Source organism: Acinonyx jubatus, chromosome B3, assembly GCF_027475565.1.
Source record: "Acinonyx jubatus isolate Ajub_Pintada_27869175 chromosome B3, VMU_Ajub_asm_v1.0, whole genome shotgun sequence".
Classification (NCBI taxonomy): Eukaryota; Metazoa; Chordata; class Mammalia; order Carnivora; family Felidae; genus Acinonyx; species Acinonyx jubatus.
Window position 1 is genome coordinate 43,671,877 of NC_069386.1, and position 13,568 is coordinate 43,685,444.

General features: G+C 37.8%; 1 long non-coding RNA gene across 2 annotated transcripts in view; it reads left to right on the forward strand.

Moving 5' to 3' along the window:
• Nucleotides 1-13,568, forward strand: part of LOC128315931 (uncharacterized) — a 122,814-nt gene that overhangs the window by 6,330 nt on the left and 102,916 nt on the right. The window contains exon 1 of one of the 2 annotated variants that reach the window (XR_008299144.1): nt 6,940-7,341. The exons of the other annotated variant lie outside the window; for it this stretch is intronic. This is a non-coding gene — a long non-coding RNA (uncharacterized LOC128315931). Of the gene's footprint in view, nt 1-6,939; nt 7,342-13,568 lie in introns of those variants that run through there. 2 annotated transcript variants of the gene reach the window in all.

Genomic DNA, 13,568 nt, shown 5'->3' on the forward strand with positions numbered 1-13,568 from the left:
TCTCCAACAGTGAGAAATGAGGTTCCTGACATTTATCATCCATTTACTTAATTGTTTAATTCTAGTATACATGTATAGCAGTATCAGAATTTTTAACCCAAATCCCCAAGGAAAACAGCTTTATCAGCTGGAGCACAGTGCCACGTACAGTTCCTTTTTACTTTGGTGTTACGGATTCTGCTCATTTCCAAAGTTGCTTCAGTCAGTACCATTTTCCCCACTCCGTTCAGTGAGGTGTGAACAGTGTTCATACATTTGTAATATAGTTGGTTGCTTGTCACAATTTGTATTCCATTCTGGGATCTTCTGTCCTCCTAAGTAATTTTTTTTTTCTAATTTGCATCTAGTTTACAGTAACACAGAGAATAGTTTCAGCACCCCCCCAGAATCCATTGCAATTCATGTACCCAACTTCACCCTCCAGACTCCTGGCAACCACTGATCTGTTTCCTATCTATACAGTTTTGTCTTTCCATAATGTCATATAATTGGAATCATGCAGCAGGTAGGTTTTTCAGACTGGCTTCTTTTGTTGAGCCATGTCTTTGTGCCTTGATAGCTTGTTTCTTTTTATCACTGGCTAGTATTCCATTGTCTGGATGAACCACAGTTGTTTATCCATTTACCTGTTAAAGGACATGTTGGTTGCTTCCAATCTGCAGATTTCTGTCGGATATAAGTTTCAAGTCATTTGGATAAATACCTAGGAGTGCAATTGCTGAGTCATATGTTAAGACTGTGTTTAATTTTGTAGGAAACTGCCAAACTGTCTTTCAAAATGGCTGAACCATTTTGCATTCCCGTCAGCAATGAATGTGTGTTTCTGTTGCTCTGTATCTTCACCTGCATTTGGTGTTGTCAGTTTTTTGGATGTAGTCATTCTAATAGTTGTATAGTAGTATCTTGTTTTCACTTGCGATTCCCTAAGGACAAATGATGTTGAGTACATTTTCATATGCTTATTTGCCATTTGTAGATCTTCTTTAGTGATGTGTCTGTTCAGATCTTTTGCCTCCTTTTTATTCTGCCTTTTATTTTTTTTAATACTGACTTTTAAGGTTCTTTTGTACTTTGGATATGAAGCATTTATCAGACATGTATTATGCAAATATTTTCTTTCAGTTTATCTTCTCATTTTCTTTCCAGTCTTCCAGGCTTGTCTTTTCATTTTCTTAGCAGTGTCTTTAACAGAGCAGAAGTTTTAATTTTAATAAAGCCCAGCTTATCAGTTTTTTCTCTCATAATCTGTGCTATTGACGTTGTATTTACAAACTCATTACCAAACCCAAAGTCATGTAGATTTTCTCTTATGTTTTCTTCAAGAAGTCTTTATATTTTTCCATTTCATATTTATGTCTGTGATCGATTCTGAGTTAATTTTTGTGCAAGGTGTAATGTCTGTGTTCAGGTTCATCTTTTTTTGTATATGGACATTCAGTTGTTCCAGCACCATTTGTTGGAAAGCCATTTATTTATTTTACTAGAAAAATATTTCTGTCCAATTTGTGGAACTAGAGTTCTTTGAAATCAAGCTTTGAGAACTCTGGCCCAGTCACTGAAGTCTTCTTGTAACCTCCATATGCTATTTTCTTTTCACCCATCTTCCTGCCAAATCAAATGCTAGCTGCTGCCTACTGAAGATAACTACAAAAACTTTCTTATTTCAATACACTGGAGAGAAACTGGTGTGTGTGTGTGTGTGTGTGTGAGAGAGAGAGAGAGAGAGAGAGAGAGAGAGAGAGAGAGAGACAGTAAAGTCCCTTCGGGAGGGGAGGTTTGTAGAGGAAGGGGCAGTGGTTGGAGACTCTCTACTTTATCCTTGAAGATAGAAAACTCTTAAGATGGATAGAATTTAATTAACATACTTCTGAGACAAACATTATCTCTTAGGAAAAATAAAGAATTTTGCAGTATGTACATACACCTGTGTGTGCGCAAGTGCACGCAAACACACTCCCACCCCCACACACATCCACACCTACACACACCCACACCTACACACACCCACACACAGCCTTTCTCCCAAAGCTTGGCTAACTTTAAGAGCACCATCAATACCCTTTTCCAGGTCTTGGAGAGAGTCAGACAGAAGCTCTCTCCATTGTCACATGCCTCAACCTCAGGGAAGTGGGGAGCAGATTTTCATTAACTGTGATGTATGTTACAACATAAAGCGCATGAAATTAGCTACATACTTCACAGTCCTGTTTATCTGAGTGTGTGAAAATCAGACATACATTTATTTTTTCTTATTTTATTTTTTTGCTTACAATGAATTAAAAATAAAGAAGAGTGCCATCTTGTGGGCATCTCTGTTACTACCACAATCACATCAGATCCTGGTGGAAGTCCATCAACCCTAGAGCACCATTTGGCCTAGGAACACATCTGTATGTAATGTATCAGCTGAAGGCAATGGATTAAAGACATCTCTTCAGTTCTTTTACCTATATTAAATCATTCTATGGACTTTTATTTTCATAAATGACTAAAAGGTACTTCCTAATAACCTATAAAACCAGTCATGGAGGGGCATTTAAAATAAAAAATGGCATATTATCAGTTCCTTTACATACTCAAATTCCATTTTGTATAAGAAGTTTTGCTGACAAGTTTCATAGTACATGAACCTACATGGAATGGGAATTTCAGAAATTTCCAGGGAGAATGTTTTGTATTTATCATTATATTGAGTTTGGTTGTGGTTTTCAATCCATGCTAGTCTTGTCTTAACGAGTATGGTTGTTACTTATTTATCAGTATGAGCAAAGAACCAGGAAAGACCACTCAGTAACAGGACAGAAGTTTTAGTAGCAATTCAGGAACCACTGAGTCAGATGGTGGACTACAGGCCAGGATAGGGAATTGGATCCTGGAAAGCTCTTTGACAGGATGGAGCCAAGGATGACAAGTCATGCTACTTGTTGCTGAGACACTCCCTTCTAATTCCAGGCTTACTGGTTTTTTTGTTTCATTTTGTTTTTTTACTATGAGACCTTGGGAAAATCCCTACACCTCTTTTTTTTTTTTTTTTCATTCTGTGAAATAACACCTTTGAAATACATCTTCTCCAGGGTCTCTTCAAGGCCTGAAATTTGATTTATCAAAGAGAAGGACTCATGTCTCATTCATAACCAGGTTTCCTGGTTAAGGGTGGGATTTATCACAGAGATATTTATTTTTAGTGAAGCTTGTAGATAGAGCATTCTGAAGCCATGGAAATGGTTTATATTTTACATAGTAACACATTACGGAAATACTTGAATGTAATTACTCCTTCAGTATTGGTATCCTCACTTTGAGTTCCTGTAGTCCTATAGGATGAGGTATCAGAGAAAAGCCACACTCAATTCCATTCAGGGACTGAGGCAGGTGGGCCCTCACTGCACTGAAGATATATTTTCCTTGCAGATGTGTGCACTTGACATCATAGCATTTTAAGACATCTTGGGCAGTGATGGGTGACGTTATCCACCCAGCCACTATATCAATCTCATGCTGTCAGTATCTGACAGTAGTATTGATTCTAGGGAAAGAAACCATCCCTTACATGGGAAGCTAAAGGACATTCAGGATGGGTGTCATTTCATGAGGAAGACTTTCTATGTTCCCAAATGAGTAAGGAATGTTGCTTTCCGTATGTGTTTAACGCCATGTATTTTAAGAGTTCTTATAATCTAAGAACTCTAAAACATTCCTCTTTGATGGAGTGAATGCACTTTAAGTTTTTTTGGGGGGGGGGCGAGAAGGGTCCAAAATCCAACAAGATACTAGAAGGTTCAACCCCATATTGCATCTTATCTTTGGCAAAATTATGTTGCTGTGGATTGCTAAATGTGCCCTTTAAAAAAATGTGGAACAGAAATCATGCTGATGGCATTTTACCACAAGAGAGCGCTCTAACAAAACACCTCACAGCTCAAAAATCTACATCGACCTTCTCAAACATTTACGTGCTACAATTTCAGGCTGGTCTTGTGACATAAAGCTCAGTGTCACAAATATTGTTTCAAATTTTATGAAAGGAGACTTTCTGAAGAATGTTGGGAGCCTGAGAAGTAAACCCTGAGCACAAGTTAAACTACTTGGTTTAGCTGGAGATGCTTTATAATTCCTCCATCAATTTCTAAAAAGGGGGCAAAAGAGTTTAAAAACCTTTACTGTCTTTAACAACAGACCAAAAAACACAAAGTCAAAACACTTTAAGAGCATTTTCATTTCCAAACTACATCCTTTATGGATAATTTTCCTAAGAATTTGGAATCTAGATATGTAATTGAATAAAAAACAAAAGCAACCAAACAAATCCTTTCTCTAATGTAGATAAAATTGTCAGAGAAAGTGCTGTGTTACCTCTTCCAGGATACAGATACTAGAGAAATGAAGTAGGGGAAAGGCTATGGATTGTCTTTGAAGTAAATTAAAGCACTCGGACTGCATTTCCCTCGTGGACAGATAATACTTGAGGGCATTATTGCCAACAATGAATATCCTTTACATTTAAACAATCTTTACTGATAATAAAATAATTAGAAAAATTTATGGGCATGTGCACTATTATTAACATGGTTTTGCCTAAAGGAGATTCACATGGTTATTCACGGATGTTATGAGGTTCTCCACCCCCCCCCCCTTCAGATGACATGTTTATACTTAAGCAGCACTTCTGAATTTTTAATAGAGATGAAGAGATTCTATTTAATTAGGTAGAGTGACTTGTTTATGTGCAGGTTATACATTTACGAGTTCTAATGAAGAACAGAAAATACCTATTGAGCAGCCTTTGAAGTTTCACTTGTTTAAGGATAATTGTAAACCCAGCTCAATGGATACAGCATCTCAGTCAATCCACTGACTAGAGAGTAGAGCATAGGGAGTTAAGTCTAGGTAAAATAATTGTACAAATCACGTGTCGATCAATGCTCAAAGGATTTTTTTCCCCTTCTAAATCAAAGCTCTTCCATCTTCTGTTTGATTGGAATATTGAAACTAGGTTATAGGAATAAATGTTAAGGATATAATAAGATTTTATTTCTTTCTTAAAATCCCCCTCTATTTATATAAAGCTTTTCTTTATGTTTCTTTCAGTTTTTACTTTTTATATTCTGTGTAGCCTATCTTATTTGCAAATTAGAAAACTAAGCCATGCTACTGTCAAACGATTTTTCCACATTCATAAATCCTTTCTGAAAATAAGTTAATTTTTTCTTAAACTCTGACCTAAGGTAAAAAATCCAAATATTTGTGTGCCTCAGATGTACCACAAAAAGGCCACCTAAATTAATGAGGTTTCTTGAATTGGTGTACAGAAATGAATTACAAAGCTTAAGAAGACCAAGAGATTTCTAGTGATTTTTAAAGCAATATTAATGATCATATGGAATGAGAAATTGAGCTTTATGTTATTAATATTGGATTAGTCTTTATTTCCTGAAAGCTGGTCTATTTATGGGTATGTAGGATGGAATAAAAGTCTGAAAAGGTTAATTTTTTTTTAAGTTCTGTAGAATGTCTATTTTCTTTCACTTTTTATAAGTTTCCCTTTCAACGGTAGTTGCAACCTGCATTTGGAGTGAGTCCAGGAAGCTTGAATAATAATGTAATCGCTGGTGGAGCCAATCTTAGGGGAGGGAGTGGAATCAATGAAATGCTGCGCGCAGGTTCCTGACAATATATTCATCTTGCTATTATCGTGGCTGATGGATTGTAGCAAGGAGACTCCTAGGGCTTGCATTTGCCATCTTTAGTATACATTATAATTTCAGTGTGGAAAAAAAAACCCAGCATACAAAAGAAATAAAGCCATCCCTGCCTGAAAAGTAGTACCTTAAAAATGTACATTGAAAGAAAAGATATTTGTCTTGTTGCAGGGAGAATAGAGAGTAGAGGATAGAAGGCGAAAGAGGAAAGGAAAAGAAACCGTTGCCCTTTGCTTAGCATGCTGACCATATTTAAGGCTCTCGAACATTTTAGTAGTTGCACATCCATTTTCTCTTTCTTCTGTGTGCTTGTCTAATTTATTTTCATAAGAAAACTCTGCCCCTCTTGTCTGGAGCCAGCATTATGCAGCTGAAATCTTGGATGGTATGGGTTTAAGATCAAACAAGACCTAATAAGGTGGGATTTGTTTTCTTATTGATCTTTTTGTTGCTTGGGTCCTGCTGACAATCTGCAAAGTGATGGGGAGGTATTAGGGCAGCAGCTCTTCAGAGAAATGTGTTCTGGCTGGGGCTCCACCTCGAAATAGGAGAGCAAGAGAGTTAAAACAGCTCAGAACAAGGGGCTCAGGGCTTGAAGAATGGAAGTGGGTTCAGGGAAATGGTCACTAGCATAAATATTAAAAGTGGAAGATATTAGGAACACTCTGGGTGGCTCAGTCAGTTAAGCGTCTGACTTTGGCTCAGGTCATGGTCTCACAGTTTGTGGGTTTGAGCCCCACATCGGCCTCTCAGCTGTCAGCACAGAGCCCACTTCGGATCTTCTGTCTCCCTCTGTCTCTCTGCCCCTTTTCCCCCATCTCAAAAATAAATAAACATTAAAAAAAGTGCAAGATGCTAGATGATTTTTTTTGTTTATTGTGTTTTTGGTTCTGGCAGTTTGGCCAATGTCCTTGATTAGAGTTGATCAACATGCCTAATTCAGGTCTAACTTAAGAAACAAAAGCCTCCCGACTTTGTGGGAGACCCTGGAAAGTAGGGCAGGATACCATCCATGTAAGAGAAAAGCAAAAGAGTTTGATACCTTTTTTTAAAAGTTCCCTTAGGAGTAAAAAAAAAGAAAACACACACACAAAAAAACAAAACTGAGGAAGTATTTAAAGGAAGCTGAAGGAAATTAAAGTGAGCAAAAAAAAAAAAAAAAAAATTAGTGGACAAATTAAACTCCCTGCTAGTAAATGGAAAGAAGCAGGAGAAAAACGTTGGGGGGTGGGGTGGGGAGGAAAGGTAACTGTTATTAAAAATAAATCATTCTGGTCCAGTCTTTCAGAAATAAGGAATTGAAGTAAGCACCATTTGTGGTCTTATTCAGTAACTTAATTGAACTAACATTAAAATCTGTCTCCTGTTAGGGTAGATAATGCATAGTTGATGCTCCTACAGGATGAGAAGCACAGCATTGTCATATTATTGGCAAAGAAGAAACTATGCCTATTGATTCTGTGTTATTTAGGCAACCACTTCAGTCAACTCAGGTATCAAGGATCATGTTCTGCTTCTGCCCACCTTCCATTGTTGCAGAAAAGCGAGAGGGAAAAACACCACAGAAGGGAGTAGCCATTACAAGTGAAATATTATCGAGGACAGTGGAACTCCCCCTGACTTCAGGAGGCTCTTTGGCAAGGTATTTACAGATGCAGTATTTCTGTCAGCCTCCTCCCTTATTCCACTCTTTGTTCCTTTAATGGACAAATTAGCCTTAGGTTCTTGTTAAACCTGTTCCTTTTGGGAAGAGAAAATAATGTATGTCCTCATGAATAGGCACCACCAGGAGAAATGTCATTTGGAGTAGAATGCCCTCTTTCCAGTGATGCTTTTCCCTGGGGGTGAGGAAATGAATGTCACCAGCTGCTTGAATGTCAACTCTTCAGTTGGCCTCACTTTTAAGTGCAGTCCTTTGGCACGAAGGGAAGAAGATATTCAAAATTGTCCTAGTGGGAAGAAATATAGGATACATCTAGTCATATTTGGGCAAAGGAGAACTTCCTTCGATATTGGAGATGGGAAGGAACTTAAAGGCCAGCTACTCCAAGCTTTTCATTTCTCAGATGGTTGAATTGAGGCCCTTTGAAGTTCAGTGAATTGTTCAAGTTAGCGCAAGGAGTTAGTGGTAGAATAATTTTGCTCCTGCAGGGCACTTTTGAGGAGGAAGCTTCTGGGGAAACAGGCACATCTTTTTGGGACTGGGAGGGACCTTGAGATCAGAGAATTATGGTCCTTGTTCTCCAAAGTGTAGTTCATGGACCAGCAGCATTGGCATCACCTGGAGCTTATTAGAAATGCAGCTTCTCAGTCTCTTTTAGACCTACTTTATTAGATTCTGATCTTTAGGTAATTTCTATGCATGATAGAGTTTGAGGAGCACTTTGCCCCAAACACCAGCTAAAATGATTGGGCAGCTCAAAGCTGCCTAATTTCAGCAAGTGTGATAACAACTTCTAAAAGACACTGTTGTAAGCAACAATTTTAGCTGAGATGAGTACATTAAAATTTAAAAATGCAAAGAGTAAAAAAGTGATGCTATACAGTAAAGGTGAAGATTCGGGGAAATGGTTACACTAAATGATACAACTCTTCTGGAGGGCAATTTGGTAATAGGTATCAAAGCCTTAAAAATTTGCATACCCATTTGATCCAACAATTCCACCTTCCAGGAAGTTACTCTCGAGAAATAATTGACTGGTTTGAAAAGATGTGTGAGTAAGAATGTCGTAATGTTTATGATAGCTTGAAAAGTTGTAAGCAGTCTAATATCTAATAGTAGAGAATAGTTAAGGAAATTATGAAACCTACAGAGAAATACTATGCATTCACTTAAATGATAATAAATTAGAGGAGCATTTAATACTCCAGCAATCTGTTTACATATGTTTTTTAAAGGTTTTTTTTTGTTTTGTTTTTTTGTTAAAGAGAGAGAGAGAGAGATAGTGCAAGTGGGGGAGGGGCAGAGAGTGAGAGAATCCCAAGCACACTCCACATTGTCAGTGCAGAGCCCAATGCGGGGCGTGAACTCGCAAACCGTGAGATCATGACCTGAACCGAAACCAAAAGTTGGACACTTAACTGACTGAGCCATCAGGGTGCTCCACATATATTTGTTGATAAGTAAAAAACTCATGTTACCATCTCTGTATAAAATGGTCTCCTATCTTGTTTAGAAATAGGTATATAAGTTTAAAATCCAGATGGCCATAAAGCTAAATGTTAACAGTAGTTACTTCAGAGGGTATTATAGTTATATATTTCTTTTTTGCTTATATTCATTTTATGGCTCATTTACCACTGATCTGTATTAGTTAGCTAATCAAAGGTGGTAATATAGTTATTATTTTGGAAGAGCATTTTTTCTTTAAATGTTGAATATTTGTCTTCCAAGGCTACATTCCTAAAAGAAAAAAAAACATTTTAGCATCTTGTGTGCAACTTTTTCACCATGCTGAGTACATTATATTGAAACTTTCTATTAAGTGTCTTTCTCCTCCAAGACTGTGAACACGGATGACAAAGACTGAGTCTCTAGCGTCCTTGAATGTAGGCCTAGCATGGAGCTTGGCACTCAGCGTGCAGTTAACAAGTGTTTTAAATGGATAAACGAATAGATGACTGTCTAAAGACTTTTTTTATTCATGAGTGGTTTAAAGTTCTTAGCATGCTGGAATTGATTGCAATTGCATATAAGTAGTGTGCCTGATGAGATAACTATGGAGGGCAAAGTTCTGTCTGACATGTTGGTTTAGAGGCAGTTTCTACTCTGGTAATAAATTGTTCTGTGAGGTGTGGGCTAGGGTTGAATGTGTGTAAGGAGGTCAGGCTGTAGAGGCCTCTAAAGGCTCAGAGGAAGTGTGCTTCCCAGGAGCAACCACCCTCTACTCCCATGAGGAATCCTAGGCTATTGTGCCCAAGTGGGAGTTAATAGGCAGTGGAAACTGGGTTTCCAGGTCCTGGTTTGTTTGTTTTATTATACTAGTTGTAACTTTAGGTTTTATCTCATTAGGCAACAGAGTTTTGAGAGATTTGAAGTATTGCTAACTAGTGTTTACTCTGTTTCAGCATTATGCTAAGAAGCATTTGCAAACATTCTTTCATCCAGTCCTATTGCTTCCTTATGAGGGAGGTACCCACTCTACAGAGTAAGAGACTGAAACTGCAAAAGGTTAAGCTACTTGTCTTTTCAGACACGAAGTTCAGACGCAAAGAGGTAGAGCTGGACTCCAGACATGGGGCCCTGAACCCAGAGCCAGGCCCTCCTGCCATGTTATAAAGAAGCTGGAGGATTGGGATTTTCTCTTGCTCTAACACACTTCAGTGTGACTCTGCCTATGGAGATGTCCCTGGGCCTTTTTGAATGCCTCCAGTTCTCCTTGTTAGATTCTATTTGAGAATGGGTCTCCACTTTCTGTGGGTCAGGTAATTTCTTTCTTGCTCTTGGGTCTAAGTGAAGTCACCAGAAAACTTATTTTATAGCAAAAAAATGTTAGGAGAATAAAAAATATTTTTAATAAAGTAATTCATGTAATAACATGCGATAAAGTTCAAGAAGGTAGTTTGCATACTTAAAGGTAAACCCTAGCTTTAATTTGGCTTATAATTTAATTATAAATTAATTTTAATTCATAAAGTCATGAGAGAATTCATGGAAGATTCATTGAATATATATGGTTTGTTTCTTGAGATATTCCATTTTCTGTATTTCTAAATGTTGACAGTATACAAAAATAAGTTATAATCTGTAAAATAGAGGAAATATTTCTGGTATGGAGTAGTATAGTAATGAAATATGAACATTTGTTTAGAAATCTTCTTGACTGCTGCACAGTTGGAATTTGCATAGTAATATGGAAGGATCTTGAAAAACATCTGGGGAAGGGTCATGATTTGGTCCAAATTATATATCCAAGAGGTTTCAAAATCATAAAATGATATAAAAGTACTCTGGATTTTTCTTACTACCCCAGCCCCAAATGGGTTGTATCTTAATTGTAACAGTTTGTGACTTACTTTTATTTGTGTGATTATCTGATCGATATGTGTCTCTGGCACTAGCCTTTGAACTTCATGGGAGCAGGATAGCCACATCTGTTTTGCTTGTCATTGTAGATACTTAGCACATAATAGCATGTTGTAGCATGTAGTGATAATGGCAACAACAACAATGAATGAGAATGATAGCTGATACTTACAGAGCCCTTACTGTGGTCTAGGTAGTGTTCTAGGTGCTTAATACTAACTCATGTATTGGAACTTCTGGCAAATATTGGTTGAATGATTTTGATGTAAATGGAAAAGAACTTTGAGTTTATACATCTGGGAACTATTTAGTGTTGTGGAGGTTTGGGAGACTGTCTTTCACAATGAGAACTGGAGGACCTTGGACTCAACGTGATTCAGCAGAATGTAGCTTTTTTTTTTTTTCATTCCTGACAAATATTTAAGTTTTCATGTTTTCACATTCTTTTTTATTTGCTATTTTAATATTCCCATAGCAGATATTTAAGATACAAGAGAAAGGCTAGACACCATGTAACTACTTAAGGAAATAGAATGGCAATATGATTAAAATTGGGCTTTAATTTTAATGAAGTCTTTGACTAGCAACTATGAACATCAATAGTGGGAGGGGAGGATCGTCTTTCCAGAAAGTTTCAAGCTGACATCTGTGTTGCTACTGCAGTAACCTCCACTTAATTTATTGTCATTTACTGCAAAAATTGATGAGAACATAACCTTTGTAAGGTTTTTATGTTTTATTGGCTATAAAAGATAAAATATGGAGTAAAAGGAAGTAAAATAGTATTTTGTTAGGTTGGGGGATGGATTTATGTTTTAACTAACTGATAGAATAATCAGAGGGTCATAAAGATCAGAGTCTCTGCCTCCTATCTCTTCCCTTTTTTATGTGTGCATTCAACAAGCTTCTCTTTGTGGCTGTCAGGCTCATGGGAGCTCACCCAAACACCAGGCCCCCTTTGTCCAAGGGCATTAACTCAGCTGTGTAGATGAAGAGTATCACGGAGGCTTCTGTTGCAAACATTAAGCAATTGGGATAAGTCAAAATGAATCAGATACTTGACATGTGCAAATGGGATATTTGTTCACAGGGGACTCCGGGCTACATTGTGTCTTGAATGAACAGGCAAAAACAAAGTGTGTGAGTTAAATTGAATTTTGCAGGAAACACACAAAGAGATCCGGATCTTTGGGAATTGCTGGTGATTGTGGTTTAGGGGTGGATGCTGGGAGGGCCCAACCCCATCAATTTCCCAACATACTCTCTCCTGCCAAAATAAAACAAAATACAACAAACAAACAAAAAAAGGAAGGAAGGAAGAAAGAAAAAAAAGAAAGAAGAAAAGAAAAGAAAAGAAAAAAGATAGCAAACAAATTTCAAAGTGATTCTATTTTGTTGTCTAGGACAGTGGTTCTCAAACTGTAGCCCACACATCAGAATCACCTGGAGCACTTGTTAAAACCTAGATTTCTGGATGTCACACCCAGAGTTTCTCACTGAGGAGGTCTGGAGTGGGGCTTGAGAATTTGCAGCTCTAACAAGCTCCCAGGTGATGCTGATAATGCTTAAAGACCACATTTAAGAACCACTGCTTTAGGCACTCAGTTGTCTATGCTGTAGCTAGGTGGATGTGCTTCAAGGAGCTGTAACAGTCCAAGGAAGATATTTTCTCACCTCAGAAGTGGATGGCCAAGTGAGTCTTTAGGGGTAGGTGTGTGTTTCGTGTGCAGACAAACCAGGGTCTGTCCTAAGGGTAAGTTACTGCTTTAATTTTTAGAGCTTTCAGTCTCACTTTCGGGCGAGGAATAAAATACCCAACTTAATATCTTTCCTTAAGTGTTTTGTTTTTGTTTTGTAGGATTTGCTTCTAAAGTAATACACTAGCTTGGAACCTCTTGAGGGTGCTGGTCTATTTTATTGCTGTGTCCTGGATGCTGAGCGTAGTGCTATGTACCAGACCTGCTATATAATTTGTAGTGCAGAATGAAAATGTAGGGCTTTTTGTTCAAAGTTAAGACTTTGAAGACAGTGACAGCAGGGCATTAACTCCAATTCCCTTTAATTGTGAATTAATCCCTTCTCAGTGGAGGCCACTGTGTGGCTACACAGATTGAACACCCAGAAGGTGGTCCTGCTTGTCACCTAATAGATACTCCACAGGAGCAAGCAAAGGATCCTCACCAAAAGGATCTCCACTAAAGATTGACCAAGAAGGATTTCGGAGAAGGATTTGAAGGATTTCCTGGTTTGACTCCTCCCTCCCCTTTTTTTGGTGGAGGCATGTGCTGTCTTTTTATGTAGGTTTTGTAGTTATCCTGGTGCCTGTTGCACCTGTTACCCCCTTGATAGCTCAATGAGGTAGGCATTATGATCCCATTAAAAAGGCTCAGCTGTGACTTTGCCTGTTTCCTGAAGTCCCATGCTTTTAAAAAATTTTTTATTTTTCTTTTGTTATATTTGCCTCTCAGAGATGTTTAGCTCTTTGGCTCGAAGACACACAGCTAGTGACATTTGAACAGGAATTTGAACCCAGTCTTCTGAATCCTGGATGAACATTCTTTCTACTACTTACCCCTGAAGAAAGCAAATTTTGGAAAGTTCATTGATTCTATTGATATCTTTGAGCTCTGAAGCGTTAGTATTGAGCCAATAAATCTAGTTGATTCCTGGTCTGTACGCATGTGCTATTTAGTTCTGAGAACAAATGGCTCCTCAGATACACCCTATTATCATGAGAGTCTGGCCCTTTAAGTTTTGCTGCTGCTGGCTTGGAAGATTTCATATAAGTTAATCTCCCAACTCCCAGTCTTCTGCAATGCTAACCATTGTTTAGGTTAAAGAAA